The sequence below is a fragment of the Neofelis nebulosa genome, chromosome 5 (genome assembly GCF_028018385.1).
Source record: "Neofelis nebulosa isolate mNeoNeb1 chromosome 5, mNeoNeb1.pri, whole genome shotgun sequence".
Taxonomy (NCBI): domain Eukaryota; kingdom Metazoa; phylum Chordata; class Mammalia; order Carnivora; family Felidae; genus Neofelis; species Neofelis nebulosa.
In genome coordinates this window covers 74,124,064-74,147,763 of record NC_080786.1, presented here as the reverse complement: position 1 = coordinate 74,147,763, position 23,700 = coordinate 74,124,064, and positions in this window count along the sequence as shown.

Below are 23,700 nucleotides of genomic sequence, written 5' to 3'. Positions count from 1 at the left end.
TAAAAAACGGGAACAAGGCTGAACCTTCAGGGGCAGTTTAATTGTTATTCTGTATGCATGCCAACTTTGGGTTGCAAGTGTCAGAAAGAACAACTGGAACAGGTTTAAGGGGTGGGAGTAAAGGCTGAAGGTGCCATTGGCTCACATAACTGAAAAGTCCACAGAGCCACCTGGTTTGGGGCTGAAATGGTGCCCTAGGATTCCCCTCTTAGCAATGCAAGGGTGTTCTTTCTGTTGGTCAAGCCTCTAATTTTGTTTTGGTGGAATAACCTTGGAGGCAGACTTGAGACTGGATTACAGATAGAAAATTAGAAGCTCAGCTATCTGAAAGGGCAACTCTTGCTCTAGTCCAGGAAAGGACGATTAGTGGCTGTACTCTGACAGAGATAGTAGGTAAGAAAAGGACATTAAGGAGGTCTGGTGATTGTACATCAGGGGTGCAGGGAGGGAGAGGTCTAAAATGGTTATTAACTTCCTGCCTTGGGTAACTGGAAAAAAAAATTGAGCCTTTCATCAAGATAGAAATACAAGAGATGGGGCACCTGGGTGGCTCAGTCTGTTAAGTGTCTGACTTCGGCTCAGGTCATGATCTCATGGTTCATGGGTTCAAGCCCCACGTCTGGCTCTGTGCTGACAACTCAGAGCTTGGAGTCTGCTTCGGATTCTGTGTCTCCTTCTCTCTCTGTTCCTCCCCTGCTCTCACTATGTGTCTCTCTCACTCTCTCAAAAATAAATAAAGATTAAAAAAAATTTTAAGATAGATATGCAAGAGGTTTAGTAGGAAAAGATAGATAAATTTAGTTTTGAATGAACTCTGGAGCATTCAGGTATAGATTTCTAGTAGCTCATCTAAAGCCAAGAAAAAATACTCTGAGCTGCAGATATGGATTTGGGTCTCCTCAGATCATATGGACCACCAAGTAATAGCAGCATTCACAGGTTTTGAAAGAGAAAGAGGAAAGGTCTGTAAAGAAAACCAAAAGGAGTAGAAGAACCAAGAGACAATTTCCACAAAAAAACAAAGAAGGAAGAGGAGTAAAAGTGTAAAATTCTAGGTGAAATTAACTAAGAGACTAAAAAATGCCCACAGGATGTAGCAAACCAAGAAAGCATTATCAAACCAAGTCAATGGTAGAATCCATGTCTTCAACAGTTGGGTGTCAAAAAGAATCACAAGCCCTGATTAAATCAAGAAAATCAACATGTTTATTGATCACCTGCTAGGTGAAAGACACCACACCAAGCGAATAGAGAAACAACAATAAAAATCATGCTACAGGTCCTGAGCACTAAGAGCATAAATTTGATATTTTATGTTTGATTTGAAATCCATCTGGCATTATAACTTAATTTGAAACATGAGCTGAATTTATTCAGAGGGGTTAAGTTTTCTAAAAAGGGAAGGTGGTTTATATACCAAAGTGTGTAATCAAGATCAGAGGATTTTGTGTAAAAAAAAAAAAAAAATCAATCACATATGATTGTGCTCATCAAAATTATTCCTCGTTATCTCCATTTAAGCCCTAATAAGTATTGCAACTTTATCCTATTTCTGGAGTATTTTTGCCACGAGAACAACTTCCAACTCTTCCTGCTCAGTGGCTTGACAAAGAGGAGGCTTCCCCTCAATAGCAGTTGCCACCTAACGACGCCAGTGCCCGCACCATTGAACGTGCTTCTTCAGTTTCTCTCTCTATTCTCTCTCCCTTTGAATCAAGCATACTAATGGCATCTATCTGAAAGATGGTCACTTCGCCCTGCTTGTCTGTCTTTTAGCTCCTGGACTCCCAAGGTTTCATCTTAATCTCTCTTGTAATGCAATATGACTTTTGGGTTTTACTGCAGTCTTTCTGAGGTCCCTAGGAAGAAGTGAAAAGACTATCACTGACAATGGCACTAGAGTCCATAATTCTCATGACCTTGTAGGTATACTTGCTAAAATTGCAGAGCTGGCACTATAAATGTTTGAGCAGATTTGTAACCCAGCACTGACTGCAGGGATTCCTCATCCATATCCATGGGCATCCTTTAAATACATATTGGTAGATGGCAGACCTTTTTCTCTAAATTCATAAACCTCCAAATATCCCCAGTAGGAACACCTAGACCAAATTCAAAACTTTCTGTGGCTTGCATAAACTCAACGGAACTGAAACAGGACTCACCTCTTTTCCTTTTCATTCCACAGTTCTGGCTGTGTGATCTCTTGATACATTTTCCTTGCTCCTGCCACCATTTTCTTTCTTGTTTTTCTCCTAGCAATGGAAGATATATAATGCGACTGAAAGGCAAACAGAAAGAAATTCTGCTGTTTTCCATCTCCCTGCCTCTGTGCCCCTCCATTGGTGTGGGCCATCAATGGCCAGTTGTTTCTGTGTAGCGTGTATGTGTGATTGGCACTCCCTGCAATTACCCTTTCCACAGCCTCTGCCCCCGAGCAGTGTGGCTTCTTGGGTTACTGATGGCCTCACAACAAACCTGACTTTGTTCTTTTAACCATCTTCTCTCAATGCCATCTCATTAAAGTATATTGCCAGTGAAAGCAGCCTTGACAAATGTCTTTCCACTTGTAACCTGGTCTGAAGCTGCCTAACTCTTCTGATTGAATGGGCTAAATATTCCAAAATAGTTTAGGAGAGAAATGAAAAACAGCAGTTCATGGTATCACCTATATATTTCAGAAGTTGTGGTAAGTACAGACCACCAGCCGTTTAAATTCTTGTCCTATTTAAATAATGAGACACGCATAATTTCATTTTGTGTCCTTCAGTATTAAGCATGAGTTATGAAAGCATACAAGATCCAGATAATAAGGGAAACAATGGATGACTGAGAAGCACAGGGGGCAACAGGGACTCCAAATGTTGAGTGTCTTGTGGGAATCTTTGGACACTAAAGCTTTTTCTGGAAATTCTTATTAAAAAGTGGTAAAATGTTCTGTGTCTAGATAGAAAGTTGTCAATAAAAGGTGTGTTAATGTAAAAATAATTATGCCACTTACAATTTCAAATAGAGTAAATTATATCACTGAAGGCAAGATGTAGCCCCATCTCCTGTTATGTGGTTCCTTCCCCAGCCCCTGGTTTATTCTCTTGAGAAATAATAATAATGCCAAGGCAGAGCAAAGGGGTGGAACTGACACTTCCCAATTTGGAACACAAATCCATTCCCAGTTATTGGTAGGCAATGAGTGCTTCCACTAGATTCCTGAACTTTATATCTGGTTGTCTATCACATTCCTGCCTCTGGAGGGAAATGCCTCCCCAAAAGAAGAAAAGAATAAAAATAATACTAAAATAAAATTATTTGTTTTATCTTTTTAAGTTTATTTATTTATTTTTGAGAGAGAGAGAGCACAAGCATGAGTGGGAAGGGGCAGAGAGAGAGGGAGAGAGAGAATTACAAGGAGGCTCCCCACTGTAGCATGGAGCCCGATGTGGGGCTCAAACTCAAGAACCATGAGATCATGACTTGAGCTGAAACCAAGAGTCGGACGCTTAACCGACTGAGCCACCCAGGTGCCCCAATTTTTTTTTTATTTTAAATAGGAGGAAAGGGAAAGAAGAGTTTAAGGGACCAACTCCTTGTCCTAGATATCAACTACTGTATCCATTAATTAATTTATTTGTAAATACTTTGTGAGCAATTCCAAGGACACTGTACAATGAAGTAGCTAAAAGCATCCACTTGGGTCCAAACCTCTTGGACTTGAACTTCAGCTCCACCACTTTGTTGCTCTTTGACTTAGGTAGCAAGGCCAGAGTATATTATTTAGCCTCCCCAGGCCTCAGCTGCCACATCTATAAAATGGAATTGTAGATTAATTGGCATAGCCTGTATCCAGTGGTTAAAACAATACTTGAGACTTAGTAAGCACTCGTTGACTATTAGGATTATTATTCCTGTATATGAGATAAATTTCTAAAAATTACCATAATATATTTCTGCCCTAAAGAAACCTTATATGTGCACCTATAACATTTGTAGAAAAAAATTCAGGTACCCTTAAATCTCCCAAAAGGAACTGGTGTGAAATGTAAAAGAAAGGAATTGGCTAATATGAATGCTTTATAAATAGATAGATAAACTGTTCAGGCTTATGACTCACTAGACAGCCTATTTCATGGCTGTGCTACCACTGACATACATCCAGTCCCCGTCTTTCCAAAGGATTGGAACCTGGCATTAGTTGTCCCTACCTACTTGAATCTTTAAGGAGGTCGAGATGAATTCCTCCAGTTTGAATCATGCACAATAGCAAAGCAATTTTACATACTTACATCTCTTAACCCTGCATCCTTACACATATTTTTGTTTTACAGTTATGGAAATTGACACGTAAAAAGCCAGGTGTGTTGGCTCAGACCAGCGTTACCACATCTGATAAAGGTCGTAAGTGTCCACGTCTTGATTGTGAAAGTCATGTTCTTGTGTCAGTACAAGACTCACTCAGATGACCTCTCCACTGATAAATAAATAAAATAAATAAAAGTACAGGTTAAAGGTGTCCTTGTATTCTCACATTAATATGCCTGAGTGAAGCTTAGAGAGATATGTAACTGGTTATACACTCAGTGACAAGGGCACTAGGATTCAAACCAAGAGCTTGTTGGTGTGAAGTCTCTTATCGTTCCAAAACTTTAGGAGCCCTTTTCTTTGTGGTGACTTCTATTCTCGTGGTTTTCTAGGTAATGTGAATGTGAGATATGGCAATGGTCGAAATATCAATATTTGCCAACATTAGCCAATAGGAGTTTGAAGCTTCTACCAGAAGCTGCAGTTGAACTGAAAGAATTTATTCGAGCGATGCTTTTGTTATATTTTTTGTCTTCATAAACAGAAACATGTTTGTCCCAAGATGTAACTCTTAATGTTTAAATTCAAACGTGCATTACAAAGACTGTTCCCACAAACTCAAAGGATTAAATTGCACATATAAATATTAAATGTATACATTTCATTACTCTAAACACTTTACTTGCATGTGGAGAAACAGGAACCCTTTTGCACTGTTGGTGGGAATGCAAATTGGTGCAGCCGCTCTGGAAAGCAGTGTGGAGGTTCCTCAGAAAATTAAAAATAGACCTACCCTATGACCCAGCAATAGCACTGCTAGGAATTTATCCAAGGGATACAGGAGTACTGATGCATAGGGGCACTTGTACCCCAATGTTTATAGCAGCACTCTCAACAATAGCCAAATTATGGAAAGAGCCTAAATGTCCATCAACTGATGAATGGATAAATTGTGGTTTATATACACAATGGAATACTACGTGGCAATGAGAAAGAATGAAATATGGCCTTTTGTAGCAACATGGATGGAACTGGAGAGTGTGATGCTACGTGAAATAAGCCATACAGAGAAAGACAGATACCACATGGTTTCACTCTTATGTGGATCCTGAGAAACTTAACAGGAACCCATGGGGGAGGGGAAGGAAAAAAAAAAAAAAAAGAGGTTAGAGTGGGAGAGAGCCAAAGCATAAGAGACTGTTAAAAACTGAGAACAAACTGAGGGTTGATGGGGGGTGGGAGGGAGGGCAGGGTGGGTGATGGGTATTGAGGAGGGCACCTTTTGGGATGAGCACTGGGTGTTGTATGGAAACCAATTTGACAGTAAATTTCATATATTAAAAAATAAAATTAAAAAAAAAATAAAAATAAACACTTTACTTGCATTTAAAATTATCAGTTAATCCCAAATTCAACAGAGAAAGGGAGAGTGTACAAGATCTTTGGAGAGGTGGGAAGAACATCTTAGAGCTGGTCATCATAAATCCCTGCACGCCCCCACCGGAAGTCAGATAAGAGCAGGCATTCTGGATCAGAGGAGCTTAGTTTCCACACAGAATGTGGAAGCTACTGAATCTTTCTGAACTTCAGTTCCCTCACCTGTAAAGCGGAATAATAATGCCTAGATGGTTATGAGAGTTAAGTGACGTCGCTTGCCTGGCGCATGGCAATCACTAGTTGAGTGTTGTTTGCCCGTGGTACCTGCCACTGCCCTGGTCGCAGCTTTTTCAAAAGACTACCTTCAGACAGTAGTGTTTTCCCAGGCGTTAAGTGTGATTTCCCACAAAGAGAGAGACACCTAGGATCATTTCTTTTTTACCTCTCCTTCCTAATTCATCTTTGTCCAAGCTTTGTCTATGTGGCCTGGCATACTGGCCTCACCTCCCTATGTCTGGAGGTAGTCCTAACCGTGTAGAACTTGATAATTGATCGCTGTCGTGGGGTTGGCTTTCTGCTGCTCACTCGAACCGTCAACATCCAGATGCTGAACACTCATCTATTTATAATCAGGCCCCCTGACTCCATGAGAGAAAGCCTGTCTGCTGGCCTTCTCCATGGTCTGGAGACGCTGCTCCAGATCATTCCAGGTGGCTTGAATTCGGGGGAGTTGGGGGAAGGGTGCAGTGAGATGTGAGGATAGTTATTGCTCCAACTTTGAAATGGCCACAAAGCAGAATGGTAACAAAAATCAAAATCACAAACACTAATGAGGCTCCCTAGTTGGTGCCAGCTCTATTCCTGTCACCACCCTCCACAGCCCCAGAAGAGAGTGGAGGATTATAGGTTTGGTGGAATCCTTGGGGCACATTCAAAGAGTTTGAGGTTTTGTTTGAAAGTCTGTTTGCAGACAGTAAAAATGGATTAAATTGCCTCTCCAACACAAAGAAATGCCAGGTCTCAGTAGAGGTAAGACACCAGAGACTTAAAGTGCCACTAGAAGCAAAATAATGAAAAGAGCCCAGATGCTGGACCATCTTTGCAGCCAACACTATATGCCTTGTGTTTAAGAGTATCTGCATTCGTTGTCATGGGAGGAAGCAAAGAAGTGATGCATTTAATAACATGTCTTTTCTTCTTAAGAGGCAATGGCTTATTTAAGGACTATTGGGGTATGTTACACATTCCCTTTTTTTTTTTTTAAAGCACAACAGAAAGTGACTTCCTTTGTTTTATTTCCCATTGCTACTCCCTTCTATAAAATTCATATTCTTTATGTATATAACTTCCAGAAGTAATGTGGGTGGGTCAAAAACACCATTGGGGCCCAAAAATTACATGAAGAATGAAGATGTGACTTTTTAATCTCTTGAATTGAAGAGATTAAACATTTGAAATCACTCTAAGAGGTTATTACTTTTATTCATGTTGAAAACATCAGATTATATATTTAGGGAAATATTGGAGCAAAATTGTATGACTATACCAAGATCATGCTAATAAAAAAAGAATCATATACTTGGTAAGATACTGACGATTATCTAAGCTTTAAAGCAGTAGCACTTTTAATTGATAGTACCTACGAGACATGATGGGAAAGATTAATTATGTGAATACCTTTTCTTCAAATGATTTAAATCACCATTAATCCCACACAAGTAGATCAGTAGCTCTTTCTAAGGTTGAATTAACCTTCTCAAAACTGAGTAAGTCGATATGCATAATGTACGTTATGGATATATTTTGTTATATATATTTTTTTTCAGTTTTGCCTTTCTGTGTGTGTTCGTGTGTGTGTCTGCACCTGTGCTTACAAATTTACGGGCAGTCTGCTCTGTGACAGACATTGTATTGGGCACCAGGGGAAAAGACATGGCATGGTCTCTTCCCTCAGGCAGAACACTGTTCCTAACATCACAGAGGCCAGTGTATGAGCCGAGCCGTGAGAGCACAATGAACCATCAGGCTGGAGAGGGCACAGAGCCTGGAAGATAAGAGAAAACTTAACAGAGGAGTGAGCACTTAAATTGGGCTCTGAAGGAATTTTAGGCAGTATTTTGAGAATACTTTCCTCCTACAAAGTGCATTATGTTCTTTTTTTTTTTTTTTTCTAATTAATAAGCTTTACCTCTTAGAGCAGTTTTAGGTTCACAGAAAATTGAGGAGATAGAACAGAGAGTTCTCATATAGTTCCTTCCTCCCCATACAGTTTCCCCTATTATTAATATCTTGCATTAATATGGTACACTCACTATAATCGATGAATCAGTGTTGATGCACTATTATTGTTAACTAAAGACCCCAGTTCACATTAGGGTTCTCTTCTTCTGTTGTACACTTCTACGGGTTTTGATAAAATGCCTGGTATGATGTGTCCATCATTATAATATCATACAGAATAGTTTCAATGCCCTAAAAATTTCCTGTGCTCCACCTTTTCATACCTCCCTGCCTTTCCCCAAACTCCCAGAAACCACTGATCTTTTCACTGACTCAGTAGCCTTGACTCTTCCAGAATGTCATATAGTTAGAATCATACAGTAGATAGCTTTTTCAGGCTGGCTTCTTTCACTTAACAATATGCATTTAAGGGTCTTCCATGACTTTCCATTACTGGATAGCCATGTTCATGTTTTCACAAACAGAAAAAAAAAGCATCATTCATAATCCAGAGATAAAACTATGAGCAGCGTGGTGCATTTTTGTTTTCACTTTTTTTCATAGATAGACGGATAAGCATATATGTATCAAATGATCGTACTGCCTAACTAATTCAGAAGTCCTTTCTGTTACTCAATAATTTATTAAGAATATTATATTGTTAGGGGTGCCTGGGTGGCTTGGTCGGTTAAGCGGCCGACTTCGGCTCAGGTCATGATCTCATGGTCCGTGAGTTCGAGCCCCGTGTCGGGCTCTGTGCTGACAGCTCAGAGCCTGGAGCCTGTTTCAGATTCTGTGTCTCCCTCTCTCTGACCCTCCCCCGTTCATGCTCTGTCTCTCTCTGTCTCAAAAATAAATAAACGTTAAAAAAAATTAAAAAAAAAAAAGAATATTATATTGTTAAACATCAGTTTGTAAAGGTACCTGTAATGGCTAAAGATTATTTTGTTTCTAGATGTATCATCATTTATTTAACTAAGTCCCCATTCAGGGCCTTAAGATTGCTGCAAATTTCCTGCTATTGTATACAGCACTAGCCTTCTTGCCAAATATTTATTTCCATACATAATGATTTAATTTTTTATTAAGTAAACTCTATGCCCAACATGGGGCTCGAACTCACGACCCCAAGATCAAGAGTTGCTCAGTCACTGACTGAGCCAGCCAGGTGCCCCAGTTTCCATACATATATGTTTTTAGGGGAAAAAATTCTAGAACTGTAATTGTGGCATTGCACGGTGTATGTAATTTCCCAGCTTTCGATAGTGATAACCAAACTCTGCTCCTGAAAGTCTACAACAATCTCCATTCCCCCGGAGTGGAGAAACTGGACAAGAAACTACTCATTTCTCCTCACCTCTTAAAAGCAGGGGAACATCCTTGTAAACAATGTTTACATTACCAGAGTCGATAGGAGTAAGGAAAGGGAGAAAGCATCTGATGATAAAAATAGCACGAACAAAGGTTTGAAGGTGGGTAAGCACAACCATGTTCAAACAATCAAGTATGCTAGTGAGGTTTAAGTACAGGGAAGCATGGTGGGAAGCAGTGTGAGTTGAGGTCTGAAAGGCAGATTTCATTGAGATTATGAAGGTCCTTGATGCTCAACTGGAGGATTAAATACCTTGGGGAGACAAAAGAGAAGGCCAAGAAGCCCAAAGATTTTTGAATAGGGTCATGAACAAAGCCATGTTCTTGTCAGGTCATTTTGGGGGCAGCATAAGGGTAAAACTGGAGATGGATGTTAAGGAATTAGGGGAACCTGTTTAGAGATATGGAAATAGTTGGGTCGGTAAAACTGATTGTTTTAAGGAACCAACAATGGAAATGAAGAGGGAAGGGTGACATAAAGAGCAGGTGCCAAGTGATGTTCTAGAATTTCTGTGGCCTCTTTACACCTTCCTATCCCCAACAGCTTTCTCTCAGACTCTTCTACATCCCCAGCTGACAGGAATTCCCCACTTAGGGACTGTTGCTTTAATATGGGGATTGGAGGTCACAAAACAAAAAGGAATTTCTTTTTCATTTTGGAATTTCAGGTAATGCGACAAGTTAGGGAGGACATCTTTAGGCAAAGGCTTTTAGGGGCATTTGAAATTCACAGTAATTTTTAAGCCAGCCAAGAATCTTTATGTGCTCATAAGCTCACCAAGAAATTGTTCCAGTTTTGAATTTATTCATATGAGAAGCTTTGTAAAGGCGTGAAGTCGAGGGGCCCTTGGGTGGCTCAGTCAGCTGAGTGTCTGACTCTTGATTTCCCATCAGGTTATGATCTCACAGTTCGGTTCATGAGATCGAGCCCCACTTCCGGCTCTGTGCTGACAGTGTGGAGCCTGCTTGGGATTCTCTCTCTGCCCCTCCCCGGCTCATGTGTGCACTCACTCTCTCTTTCTATCTCTCTCAAAATAAATAAACATTAAAAAAAAAAGCTTATATAAAGGTATAAAATCAAAATCATATTTAGTTATGCAGTCAATAAAGCAGAGTCTATTAAAAAGAATACAATTACCCGACATTGAGACTGCAGCCAAATTCTGGGATATTTAGTTACCAAGTCATGATAGCGGTCCCTCCTCTGGACCCTTTCAGCTGTTCACAGAATTTCCCGACAGAAGATGAGAGAAGCTAGTTCAAGGGGAAGGGGCAGAGGAAAGGACAGTTTTTGAAGGAGCTAGTGAGTCATCCACCTTCCATGTCCAGCCACGGCTGAATGCTTACTGGGACCCAGGGGAGAGAGGTTCACGTTGCCTGCCCTATTTGGGAATTCCTATGCATATTCCTAATTGTAAAAATTGTGACAATTCCAAAAATGTCCTTAACACCAAATTTGGAGTTATGTCAGCCGGTTTCACTGAGAGAAAAATCACACTGTGAGTACCCCATTTATATTATCTTTTGAACTGACACGTATTTTTGGCCCTTTATAAATTACTTGCTTTTTGACAAGATTGTTTTTGCGTTCTCTCACTAATATGTGTGTGCATCTCCACGTGACTCTTTCTCTGTCTTTTTCTGTCTTCTGTTATATAAGATCTTACTGCTGTCTTCACCATGATCACACTTCGACAGTCAAAAAAAAAAAAAAAGATATATTTCAGGTGTTTGAGATGAAGGAGGTTGCGTGAGTTTAACCTTCCTTGGTATCCTTGTGAGCTTTCTGTATTTAATACTTGTTTTATCTGAAGCCTGTGGAGGTTCTAAACTATTAGAAGACACACTTTCTGAGAACTACCTTTCTAGTAGCCTGAAGAAATATCATTGATGTGGGGCAACAAAGTTATTCTCTGTAATCCTCTTGATGTTGTAAATGAAAAAGAAGACGGAGCCAGCGCCATCTGAACTTTGGGCAAACCATTTGCTCAAAAGGATCATCAAAGGACCAAGCCCTGCCAAAATAATATTTTTTAAAAAAACATCCAGCAGAAAGGAAAACATCGAGGAGCACGCACAAAAATGAAATTGGTGCAAATTAACTCCATTGTGGTGGGACAGCGGTACAAAACAAACTCCCACCACAGCCTGGAAAGGAGAGCCACACAAGACACATTGAAGTTGTGGCCTCACAGTGGCCATCTTTTGACAGCTTGCTTTCTTCAATGCTTTAACCTAAAAAAAAAAGAAAGAAAAAGAAAAAGAAAGAAAGAGAGAAAAAAAGAAAAAGAGAAAGAGAAAGAAAAAGAAAGAAAGGAAAAAAAGAAAGAATAAGAAAGAAAGAAAAAGAAAAGAAAAGAAGGAAAAAAACCTACCCATTGTTATGCCCCCTATTGATCCTTCATTCAAAGTCATTCTCTCTGCATTAATTACCACTTTCTTCAAGGCTAGGGAGCTCCCAACACGGCCTGTTTTCAAAGAGGCACACTTCCATGCCTCTGCTATTTATATGCAGAGCCTGCTGAAATTTTCATCCCAATACTTTGAGATCTCCCTTAATTTTTGCATACTGTAATTGTTCATAAGAGAAAAAAAAAAGACAAAAGAATGATTTCATGCTTCCGGGATAGTTGTTTGCATCTCTTTCATTTTTCTTTCCAGCTGTGACCGGCAGCAGTAGGTCCTTTAACAGGTGTCCCGCCTGCCCTATGGTAATTTTTAACTTTTCTTCACTTTCTTTTATGTCTGTCACATTTATAGAGACGGTTTTACCCCTGTTGCCTGGTACTGTTGTTTTTTTTTCCCCCCTTTCTTATATCAATCTAATTTCTAGGTTTTTCCTAAATATGTCACTGTCCATAGGGGCCATTGAGGGAGATGGAAAAGGACTGAGCCAAGAGTGCAAAATCTCATGTAAACATTTTTATGACATAGTAATTGGCTCTCTGACACCCACTTCACTTTAAAATCCTACGGGTCTGATTACTCTGTTACAATATTGCTTAATAGGAAATTAATGCACACTTGACAAAAAAAAAAAATCTGCTCCAGTGTCTGTCCTCAAGAGAAAGCTCTGATTTTCTGATACTATTTAAACATCAGAAAATTGATGGAACTGTTTCTGCAATGAAACTTTAATAATTAAAAATTAATTAGGGGGGCGCCTGGGTGGCGCAGTCGGTTAAGCGTCCGACTTCAGCCAGGTCACGATCTCGCGGTCTGTGAGTTCGAGCCCCGCGTCAGGCTCTGGGCTGATGGCTCGGAGCCTGGAGCCTGTTTCCGATTCTGTGTCTCCCTCTCTCTCTGCCCCTCCCCCGTTCATGCTCTGTCTCTCTCTGTCCCAAAAATAAACAAAAAATGTTGAAAAAAAAAAATTTAAAAAAAATAAAAATTAATTAGGAAACATATTTGAGAGTCAATTTAGATAGACATACAAATGTGTGTAATGTTCCAGGTTATTCCGGCTAAAAAATTAGATATTAATGTTGTTCTAAGGAGGCAAAAAGAAAAAAACAATTAGTGAAATGTATACACCTATAGAATTGTTTATACTTATAAGAACCCAAAAGGTTCAGGCAAATTAAATAATCGAATACCACATCAGGGCATAGGATGTTAGACTTGGAAGGAGATCTCAGCTTTTTATTTGTTTGTTTGTTTGTTTGTTTGTTTGTTTAAGAAAACTGAGGTCTACAAAGACTGTGACTTGTCACTCAGGACTAATGAAAGACAGATTCTGGTCCTATGATGCCAATAGCGGTATATTTTCCATGATACACCTGCCACGTAGAAAAGTTTTGCAGTCTTTCATGGATACTTCAGCTACACAACACAGTGCTGTGTCACCCAGCCTTGGCACCTTCACAGGGCCATGATCTCCAGTGTCCTAAGGTTATAGGCAACTTTCCACAGTGTGGCTTACAGTGCCTGGAATACAGTAGATGCTTTAAAAAGGATTGCTGTTATTACTGCTATTGTTACTATTGTTACCAGTGCGGGGCTCCTTCTGGCATTGTTTAGCATCGGAAAGACCAGCATTTTCCTTTATGCCCGTGGGAAGGTTCTGTTTTGAAACTTGTTTGCAGCACATGTATATATTCAGATAACAGATCACATGTATGAAGACAATAGTGTCTATTTCACTCCCATAATTAGAATCTCTAATAGGTAGAACACATTGGAAAATATCAATTACAATAATAGGAGCTCAGAGTTACAACGGATCTCTGCTCTGCCACTGACAGAACTCTCCCTATACTTACATTAAGTTTCTTATATTAAATAGTACAATGTATCACAGTATAGACCTAGCAATAACTTGAAAGGAAGTGAACCCTATTAGCCATTGTCACTGTTTATTGAAGTGCTTATATTGTAAAGCACTACATAGCAGGAGCTTTATATAATTACTTTTAACGCTTACAAACAAACTTGCAAGTTAAATATTCATATTAATTCCGGGATTCTCATTCTTCAATTAGGAGACAAGGGCTCCAAAATTCTGAAGAAATGTGCTTTATTTCCTTTCCTTTTCCTTTCTTTTTTTCTATGAATTTCTTGGGTTCTATACTACTCATCAAAGGACACTCCCAACCTTCGAATTGATGTACCGATCTTTCAGCTCACATGATGACCAGTTATCGAACCATTTTATAGACTCAAGGAATCTAAACTTCAAACTACAAATGAAATAAACTTCTTGACTCCTTCCAAGGTGAAATGTCACTTGATGATACGGCAGTCTTGAATTAAATAATTTCAGTTTAATTACACTGACATTTACATAAGACCCAACATTAGGAGATGTCTGTGTTCAGGCATGGCTCTGTGAGTCTCTAAAGCCTTGGCCAAGTCATAACCTCTCGGAGCCTCCTTTCCCCACTGGTCAGTCAGACAGTCAGTCAGTCAGTCTATTAGACTTTTCTAATAGAGTGAGATCAGTGCTGGGTAAGGAAGTGTGATCTTGCATGTAAACTAAAATGCATGATATAAAATTTCATAATTAATAATGATTCATGTATAAAATCTCAGTGGTTTAGGAAAGTTTTTATTAAATATTTTAAAAATGAATTATTTTAGAGTAATAAGGAACTAAGAATTCCTTTGCTCTGAAGAGGCAACAAAATGCCACCATCATCTTTTGGCGTCTTGAAAAGAGAAATATTTGGACTTAGATAATTTCTCTTTCTCTTTCTCTCTTTCTCCCTCTCTCTCTTTTGTACTGGCTCTTGCTCTCTTTTTGGTTTGTTTTTAAAGGCAACTTAATTATTAAAAATAAAAGGAAAAAATCACCCAAAGCAATTATGACTTCATTGGAGATATAATTTCATTCTTTGATTTCTAGGCATTTAAGACTTTTAGAGGTAATCGGGTTAAGCCTCCCTTGTCCCCTAATCTGACTCATGGTGAACCTAGACTCTGAGAGAGAAAACGATTGCCGAAGTTCACCCATCTCTTGAACTTGGAATGCAAGGACAGCTCCTTCTAATTCAAAATCCAGGTCTCTTTTTGCTACACCACAGGCCTTTGTTCCTACCATTAAGGACACCTGCAGGGCTTACAGTTTACTTTGTTAAGGCTATAAACTCCTAGTAAAAATGTTTGTCTTCAATTTCACACACCCTTCAGGATATCACAGCTGACCCAAAAGCCCCCCAGGCAGCACAGGCCAGACTGAAGAGGCACCAGTGTGTGTGTGTTTATGGAATGGGATGGGGGTGTTTGGGGATGGCCAGGAGAGGAACTACACGAAAGATTTCTAACAAAAAATAAAAGCAAAAAGATTTTCCTATCTGCTAAGAGCTTTTCATTTTTTATTTTTTCCTTCAAATTTTGTTTATTTTAAGAGAGAATGCAAGAGCCAGTGGGGGAGGGGCAGACAGAGAGGGAGAGAGAGAGAATCCCAAGCAGGCTCTGCACTACTGACCCAGGGCTCAAACTCACAAACCATGAAATCATGACCTGAGCCAAAATCAAGAGTCAGATGTTTAACCAAAGGAGCCACCCAGGTGCCCCAAGAGCTTTCTTTAACATCTCTATCTATCATTACATCTCTTATCAAAATAATAAAATGAGTAATGCTTAAGATAAAAAACACAAATAGTGCTCTCATCTGTGTGCAGTTCATTACTCCTTTAGAGAGCACCAAATTCACAGGGATTCACTCCCGATCACACGATTTGAACATCTGATTATTACTGTTGCTCCGGCATGGCACTATTTGTCATTTACACGACTACAGAGAACACATCACTTTTATTGTCCCTAAGCTTATGGTTTCAGGAAGGGTACACTATGGCTATGTGTGTGTTGGAATGGAAAAACAAACGAACAAAACAAAAAAATGCTTTTTCGGGAAGGTTTTAAAAGAATTCAGGAAGAGGACAGCTAAATACAAAAATTTTAATTAGTGGCCACAATAGGCAACCAAAAATACATGCATTATATTATACTCAAACCTGATGTTTCTCTGCATTTTTAACATTGAAGCTAAATAAGGTGTAAGCTTCCTTTCCAATACTCACATGTTTTTACTTCAGCATTTTTTTACTTCATGTTTTTACTCCAGCATTTGTCAACCTTATGTAAGAAGTTTCTTTTGGGACTGTTTGGAGGAAATTTTTGTTCTCCTTGAACATAACAAGTCTTTGTCATTACCTGGAACTCTCTTCTGTGATAGATACTTGTATAGATATTAATTGGTGATTATGATGGTCGCTTTGGGTTACTAGACAGGGAAAGAGTCCTCTGTCAACTGTTTGCCTTCTAAAGTGTTTTCTTATTTCTTCTTCAGAAGAGAATTTTTTATTCATCAAGATTGTTAAGCTCTTAAGGGAAGTATAACCAGTCATTAATGTCAGTCTTCTGTAAAAATATTAGTTTCTAACATTATATCTTTCAGGTAACTAAGTAATGTTAAATAAGACAATATTCCCTGGCGTACCTAAATTTACAAAGTGCTAATAAATGCAATCTTACTCTATTTTATGCAAGAGCATGGTTCCAACAGAAACAATGGATTCAGCCTAACCTTCCAATAAATGGGATCCAGGGTATGTTTATTTATTTATCTCTTTAATTTTTATTTATTATTGAGAGAGAGAGAGCGAGAACGGGGGAGGGACAGAGAAAGAGGAGAGAAGGAAGAAAGAATCCCAAGTGGTCTGGGCACCGTGAGATCATAACCTGAGCCGAAACCACAAGTCAGGCCACTGAACCACCCAGGCACCCCAGTAAGTGTTGCTACTTATCTTAACATTAAGAGCTCTCAAAAAAGACTTAATACCATTGGTGACGTTTTAATTCTCTATCTTGGATGTTTGGGTCACATGTTTTACCGGTTTTATAACATACATATGTTTTCTAAGTCCCTTTATATGTTTACATGATGATCATTATAAAGTGGTACCAAAAAAATTAGAAAAATTCTCAGTAGACAGATTTTTGAATGGCCAAAAGTTATCTGAAATGATGCCGAAATGCCTTGTGCTTGAAACTGGATGAGTCTCCGAACTATCAACACAAAATAACTGTTAAGTAATAGCTGCCATTTATTGAACAGCTGCTTGATGTCTGACACAGCGCTAGGTTCTCCATGCACTTCAGAGCTTGGCAAACCTCCCAGGTGAATGTTAGAAACTCCATTTTGCAGATTCAAAGATGTTAAAGAGCTGGTTGAGAGTCACAGCGAGTCAACAGTAAAGCCACATTTAAGCCCGTCTATTTTCTTCTATAAATACAAACGAAAGCGGTTACTATAATACATAAAACTATTTAGTATTAGTGTGTCTGAAAAAATGTGAAGTGTTATGGCAAATACACATAATCTACTTGGGAGTATTTGATTATTTTTTAATGAAAAGAGGACGAAATGTAATTTTGTTTTCATCTCTTCATTTCTACTTTCTCCAGAGTATTTGAGAGCAGAGATCATTTTTACTTATATTTATATGCTTGCACCCGGCACATAATAAGAGTTTTTAAAACCAGGACATGTTATGAACTGTGAATTGTGAATTCAAACACATTGCTACACTACTCCCTAAGGGATTGCTAAATATCCAAACATATCCTAGAGTGTTGAGGGGTAAATAAACGAAGAAAAATATTGTTAAACATGTTCCTAATGTTCGAGAGGTTCAAGGCATAAACATGCTTGCTTTCTTTGGTTACCAGTTCTTAATATCTCCTTTAGCCACACCTGAAAGATGACCAGACTGCCGGATCTTCAGGAGGCTTCTCCATGAAACCCAGATTTCTGGGTCACATTTGCGAGTGAGGCATAGAAAGATGTTAAGTTTAATCAAGTAATTAGTTTTAACGGTTTGGATGGCTCAGCCACATCTTGATTAATTCAGTATATGCATTAAGTAAGGTATAGCTTTTGGGGTGCCTGGTTGGCTCAGTCTCTAGAGAATGCGACTCTTGATCTCAAGGTTGTGAGTTCGAGCCTCACGTTATGTGTAGGGATTGTTTAAAAAGATATCTCAAAAAAAAAAAAAAGAGCAAGGTGTAGCTTCTTCCTTGAAAAGCAAATTTACTCCAACACCTGTCATAATTACCCTTTCACAGGATGGGGCACATGTGGCTGACATGTGATTTTTTTTAACCTCTCAGGCGCTTCCATACCTGGGGCATTTCTCTCAGAAATGTGCAGCCCATGCTGTTTGCTTGCACTCTCCTCTGTTATCCTGTTGTTTGTTTTGCACACCTTGCTGTATTTGCGCTGAACACAGATAAAACCCCAGTGCTAGCCCGGCCTCTCGTCTGGCACAAAAACAGCATCCGGGAAGGGGATTCTTACAAGTGCTGCTCAGTGTGTAGACTTGAAGTGAGAGTGCTATTTTCGTTAATAGTCTGTGGATCCTGATTTGGCAAAAACACATCTTTAAGGTGCACATGAATGCCTACTTTCTCCCAGCCCGATTTCTGTGCATTCTTTTCCATTAGAGATGGTTCCGTGATCAGGCATTACCTTGTTACGGAGGGTGGCCAAACAGAGCCTGGCTTGCTGGAATGCTGAAGAAAGGACTTTTGTTTTGAGTCAGAGATTGAACTAAATGACCTTTTAAATCCTGGGGTTCTATGCTTCTACAAAGAGGGTAAAGAAGAAGATATTTATGGCACTTAAATAATTCTAAAACAGGTTGCTTTGGCAAAGGTTTATAAAATAGCATGAAGTAGAACTATACAAATTTTTCTAAGCAAACAATTTACTAGTGGTGTTAATTAGCACCTTTGATCTACTCAGCTTCCATCATGAACTTGGGTTTCCATGTATTATAGAGCACTATGGACTTTTCTCAGTGTAGTCAGATTTCAAGTAAAGGTTGAATGGAGTTCCATATATATCTAATTGCTCAGTCATGTCTTAATGGTTGGTTGTGTTTATGACTTTTCTTTATGCTCATGTCTCATTACAGCCCTCTACTCACCATGCCTTCAAGGCTGACTTGAAAACAAAATCCATTTCTTAAATGTTCTATTTGTTAGGTAGAAGACTTTACCCATCTAGAACTCAGTTTCTCCATTTGAAAATTGGGATGATATTTGACACTTATCTCAGTGAAAGTCAAACCAAGGATGCTTATTAAGGCTGGTAAAATTCACTTCTAATTCTGAGTATTGCACATCCCACAAGGCAGAGGACAGCAGTATGGCTGAATGGGAAACCATGGTCCTTAACTCGCTGGGTGGGTTGGGATAAGCCACCACATCCTCTTGGTTCAGGTTTCCTGTTCCTTAAGGGAGGGAGTCAAATAAAATTGACCTCAAAGTTCCCTTCTGATGCTCTTATGTTCTAAGAATCTCCTGCCCTCCCCCATGAGGTCAATTTGTGAAGTAAACATCTGAACAGTGTCATCATTATTATTGTTACTCTTGTTTTTTTTTTTTTTTTTTTTTTAAAGAAAACTCAAGGGATTTGGGGGATTAAAATGTCTAGAGAAGTATTAAAAATTTCCATTCCAAAATGGCTGTGCCTCTTTCATCAGCCCTAACCTGGTGCTTGGAAACCTTTAGAGCTGGTGGCAGCCAAATGCTCATTTGATTCCCTTACTCTTGAAAGAGCTACTGGCCATCTATTTTTAAATGAAATAAAACTAATTTCATTTTGAGAATCCTTTGGAACATTTCATGACATTCGTTGAGATAATTGGGGACATCCTGGAGTGTCACAAAACCAAGGTTCTAAGGACTAAAGAAGCAAATTAATTTTTCTTTCTGGTTTTCTTCAGATAGTTTTATGTGTGAAAACTCAACTTTCTAAGGCTTTCATTATGTGTTTTGACTTTCTTTTCCTTGTTATCCTTTCTCCTCTTTATTTACTGTGTATGGACGACTGCAGAGCTCATTAATGTATCCTTTAACCTAATTAGCTTTCTTCCAATGAAACAATGCCCCTCGTTCCAGGAATGTACAGGTTTTTAGAGCCACGAAGAAGGCTGTGACCTTCTGAACCATTCCGCTGTCAGGCTGAGCAAAGGTGACTCATGAAACACTTGTCGAGGTCCAGGAAAAAACAGCTCAGCAAGACAGTGCCCTGTCTTAATAATAGGAAAAATACATTTTCAAAAAGTTGTGCTGGGTTTCTTTTGAAGATTCTGTTCATGGTTTTCAAGGTATCTGACCTAACCTGATTGAATTCTGGAATGAGCAGAGCTTTAGAAGAGGAAACCTGCATGCTGTCATGATGCTGTGTTTATAGGCAAAGCCAAAACAGTTCCCAGGAAAAATTAAATGTAAATGTCTAGTTCAGGGTGGCCCATTTAAAATTTAAGTCTCACAAAATTTAAGTCTGACTGCCATGTGACCTTTTAATCTGCCATCCATTCATTTACCTGAAAATGACAATTTCTTTGCTTACTTCGAGGTTCTCAGTGACTTCTCGCTCTACCTTTCAGATTTATTTAATATACAGTCAAACATTCATTCATTCATTCATTCATTCACCCTATTAGCCCTGAATAGACACTACTGCAAATATAACTCTTTCACAAAATACTTTTTCATTAGTCAACTGTTATTTTAAATAAATCATTTAACTACTTTGCATTCCCATTTCCTCATCTGTTAGAATATGGAATTAGACAGGATCTCTTTCATCAATTTCATTCTATAATTTCTAAACAAACCCCCAATTCATGACATGGACATTTGTATCAATATATTATTCATGCATGCTGAGAAACAAATAAATATTTGGCAGCTCTTTATAAACAACTCTCCCTAACTGGCAACCCAACCAGCTTGATGAAGGTCAGACCACAGACATTTTGCCGGTGAAGGGGTCTAAGTGTCCTAGAAGCCCACAAACGTGATCCTCAGATTGCTTTAGTTTTATTTGCTTATCGTTTTAAGATTCCTGGCACTGAGCTCACTGTTTAGAAGTAGAGCATTTAAGATTGGTACTTAACACTTCTATCGCCTCATGTAACAGTCAGAACCAGACTGGTGACCAGACTAAAAACAGATTGTCACAGAGTCAGCTGTTTGTCCCCAGCGTCCACTCTCTTGCTATTCCCTTTAGTAGGAGAAGACCTGGGTTTCAGATAAGCACTTGACTGCCCAACTAAAGTCTGTGTTTCCCAGACTTCCTTGCAACTAGGTACATCCCTTGAGGGCTGCATTTGAGCCAAGAGATGAGAGCTGAAGCAATGTGTGCCATGCTGGGTCATCTCTTCAAAGATGAAGCCACTTGCCATGCATTTTCCCTTTCATCCTTGCTGCTGTCTGGGAGAGCGACAGCTCAAACAACCTTGGAAAGAATCATTAAGGGTGCCAAAGCTGCCCATCAGGCATGAACCACTGTCCTCTAGACGGTCAGGAGAGCTAAATAAACTTCTCATCATCTTTCTGCCATTGTCTATCACAGATGCTTTGTTACAACGGCTTAGCCTCTACCCTAACTGACACCCCCTTAGTTCTGGGGTTAACAAAAGAAAACAGATTTAGAAGGAGATCCAATTGTTAAATATTTTTAAAATAACACTTGGGAGGAAGGTAAAGGGATGATAGATTGTACTGCCTTTCAAGTATATTCCAAACAGGAGGGTGTCAGAAAAGTTAGGAAAAAATGATGAGGTACGTTTAAGGATCTCTGTAAAGTCAGGCAGGCTCTTGGGCCAGCCGAGGCTTACAACACAAAGGAGTCTCTTGGATGTCAGAGGCAAAAACTTATGAGCATACATTTTATTTTGCTCTCTTTGTGTTATTATATTCTTTTTTTTAAGTGGGCTTCACACCCAATATGGGGCTGGAACTCAGGACCCTGAGATCAAGAGTTGCTTGCTCTACTGACTGAGCCAGCCAGGTGCCCCCTTTGTTATTACATTCTTATGCCCATAAGTAAACAGAGGTTTTGCAGCCAGGCACACATGAATTCAAATTACACATTCACCATTGCCTAGCTATGACATTGGGCAAGTCACTAAACCACCCAAGCCTCAGTTTCCTCATCTATAAATCGGGAGTAATAATAGATACTTCCTTACAGAGTTGTGGCAAAAATCCAAATAATATATAAGCTGAAGTGGTACATACTGGCACATACCGGGTACATACTGGGCTGTCTTTGAATAGGAAACTGTTATTATTATTATTATTATTATTGCCCTTCCTTGCTTGGTAGCTTGGCATTTTGCTACTGTTGACTCAGCTGCAGTCTTGCTGACACTTTGCTTTCTAAGTAGACTGATGAGTCTATCTCTGTAGATCTTTCTGCAGAATGCCCCCCCACTAGAGCAGCACCTGCAGGAAGTTCCTCACCCTACGCGTGCAACCCACACACGCCGAAAGCAGGTTCATGGCTCCCTGGCATTTGCACTGCTTGTAGGGGAGCATGCTCTCACAGACATTCTGTAAGAGGCTTGGTAACTGGTAGTCCACACGCCAGTCTAGAATGTGGTAAAATTATCTGAACAGGTCAAGTCCCTACTGCAAGTCTCATTTGCAAATGCAGACTCTCAGCCTCTGGACCCCTCACTTACATGCTTTCTTCTCCTGATCCTCCTTTGAGGATTATTTTTCAAATAATAACTTACTAGCTCTCCAAATGCCTGCCTCAAAGGACCCTCCTTTTTGGATGCATTTTTGCTTCCGCATCTTATGGAGCTCTCATTTACAAGTGGAAGAATTTTAAATGTATGTCACGAAACATCTGAATCCTCTTACGTATTTTCCAGTTACCCTTGAAATATTTTTGTGCAGGTTAAACAGGCTGCGCGCTTTCGTCAGAAACAGAACCTGCTTTGTGCTAAACTCAGAAGGTTTTGACTAGGATGATCTCTTCAGGAATCCAGAGTGGGAAACTGAAACAAAGCACGGTGCGTCTCCTATTGTCAAATTTGCCCAAATAGGTCCTCTCTTCATCCAAACTCAAATAAACCTCAGTTAAAGCAAATAAAGATTTGAACAGGTTGTAAAGACATCATGGCCTGTGTGTTCAAGCTTTTCTACATCGCTTACAGCATGGGATTTCCATATTTTAAAAATGTCTGCATTATATTTGAGATTCCAATGATGATAACATATTTATTACAACTGAACTCATGCCAGCTTCACTCTTAAGATAGTGAGGATTATCTATTACATGCCTCCCATGGGCCAGACAAGGCACAGAGTTTAGGGCTTTACATTAGCTAATCCCTAAATTTAATATTACAAATATGCCCATTTTAAAGGCAAAGTAAGTGAGGCCCAGAGCATCAAGTCACACACACAGTGAGTGGCCGAGGAAAGATTCAAACCCAGGTCTGTTAGTCTTTAAAACTCCTGCTCTCCCCAATATTTCTTCCTCCTTCTCAGACGGAAGCATAACTGGGATCAGACAGCTCCACTTTGTTATAAAACTGGAGCTCATATCTCCGAATTAACTTGGGTGGAGACCAACCACGTTTTCCCTTTGTCATACTGGAAATGTATGGCTTTGGCAGATATCATGCTCTTGGAGCAGAAATAAAAGGATATTTTTGCAAGTGAAGCGTGTTTCTTTTCTTCTTTTTACAGATATGATGGGGAAAAGAAGCTTAATGGAATTTAGTACAAGTTCAGCTTATTTAAAAATGTATCTTTCCGTGTTAATACCTCCGATATGCAAAAGGTGTCAGTTTCCCTTAATGAACGGAAGTTGGAGGGAATAAGTTTGCCAAATTAATTCTTCTTCTTTTCTATACCTCAAAGATCTCAACGAATAACCCCTCAAACTACATCTTCAGAGAACCCCTGTGGATTGTAGGGGAGTATTTCTGTCCAGCAGTAGCAGGGCAGGTGAGCCCCTTGCCCCCTTCCCCATGCCCAAGAAACACCCCACTGCCTCCAGCTTAGTCTATGCGTCCTTCCTCATGGCCACTCAGCAGACGATGTGCAATTAATTTAGGGCAATTACTTCACTAATGTTTCTTGTCCTCCATCCTTACCTGACCCAAATTCCCACTGAAC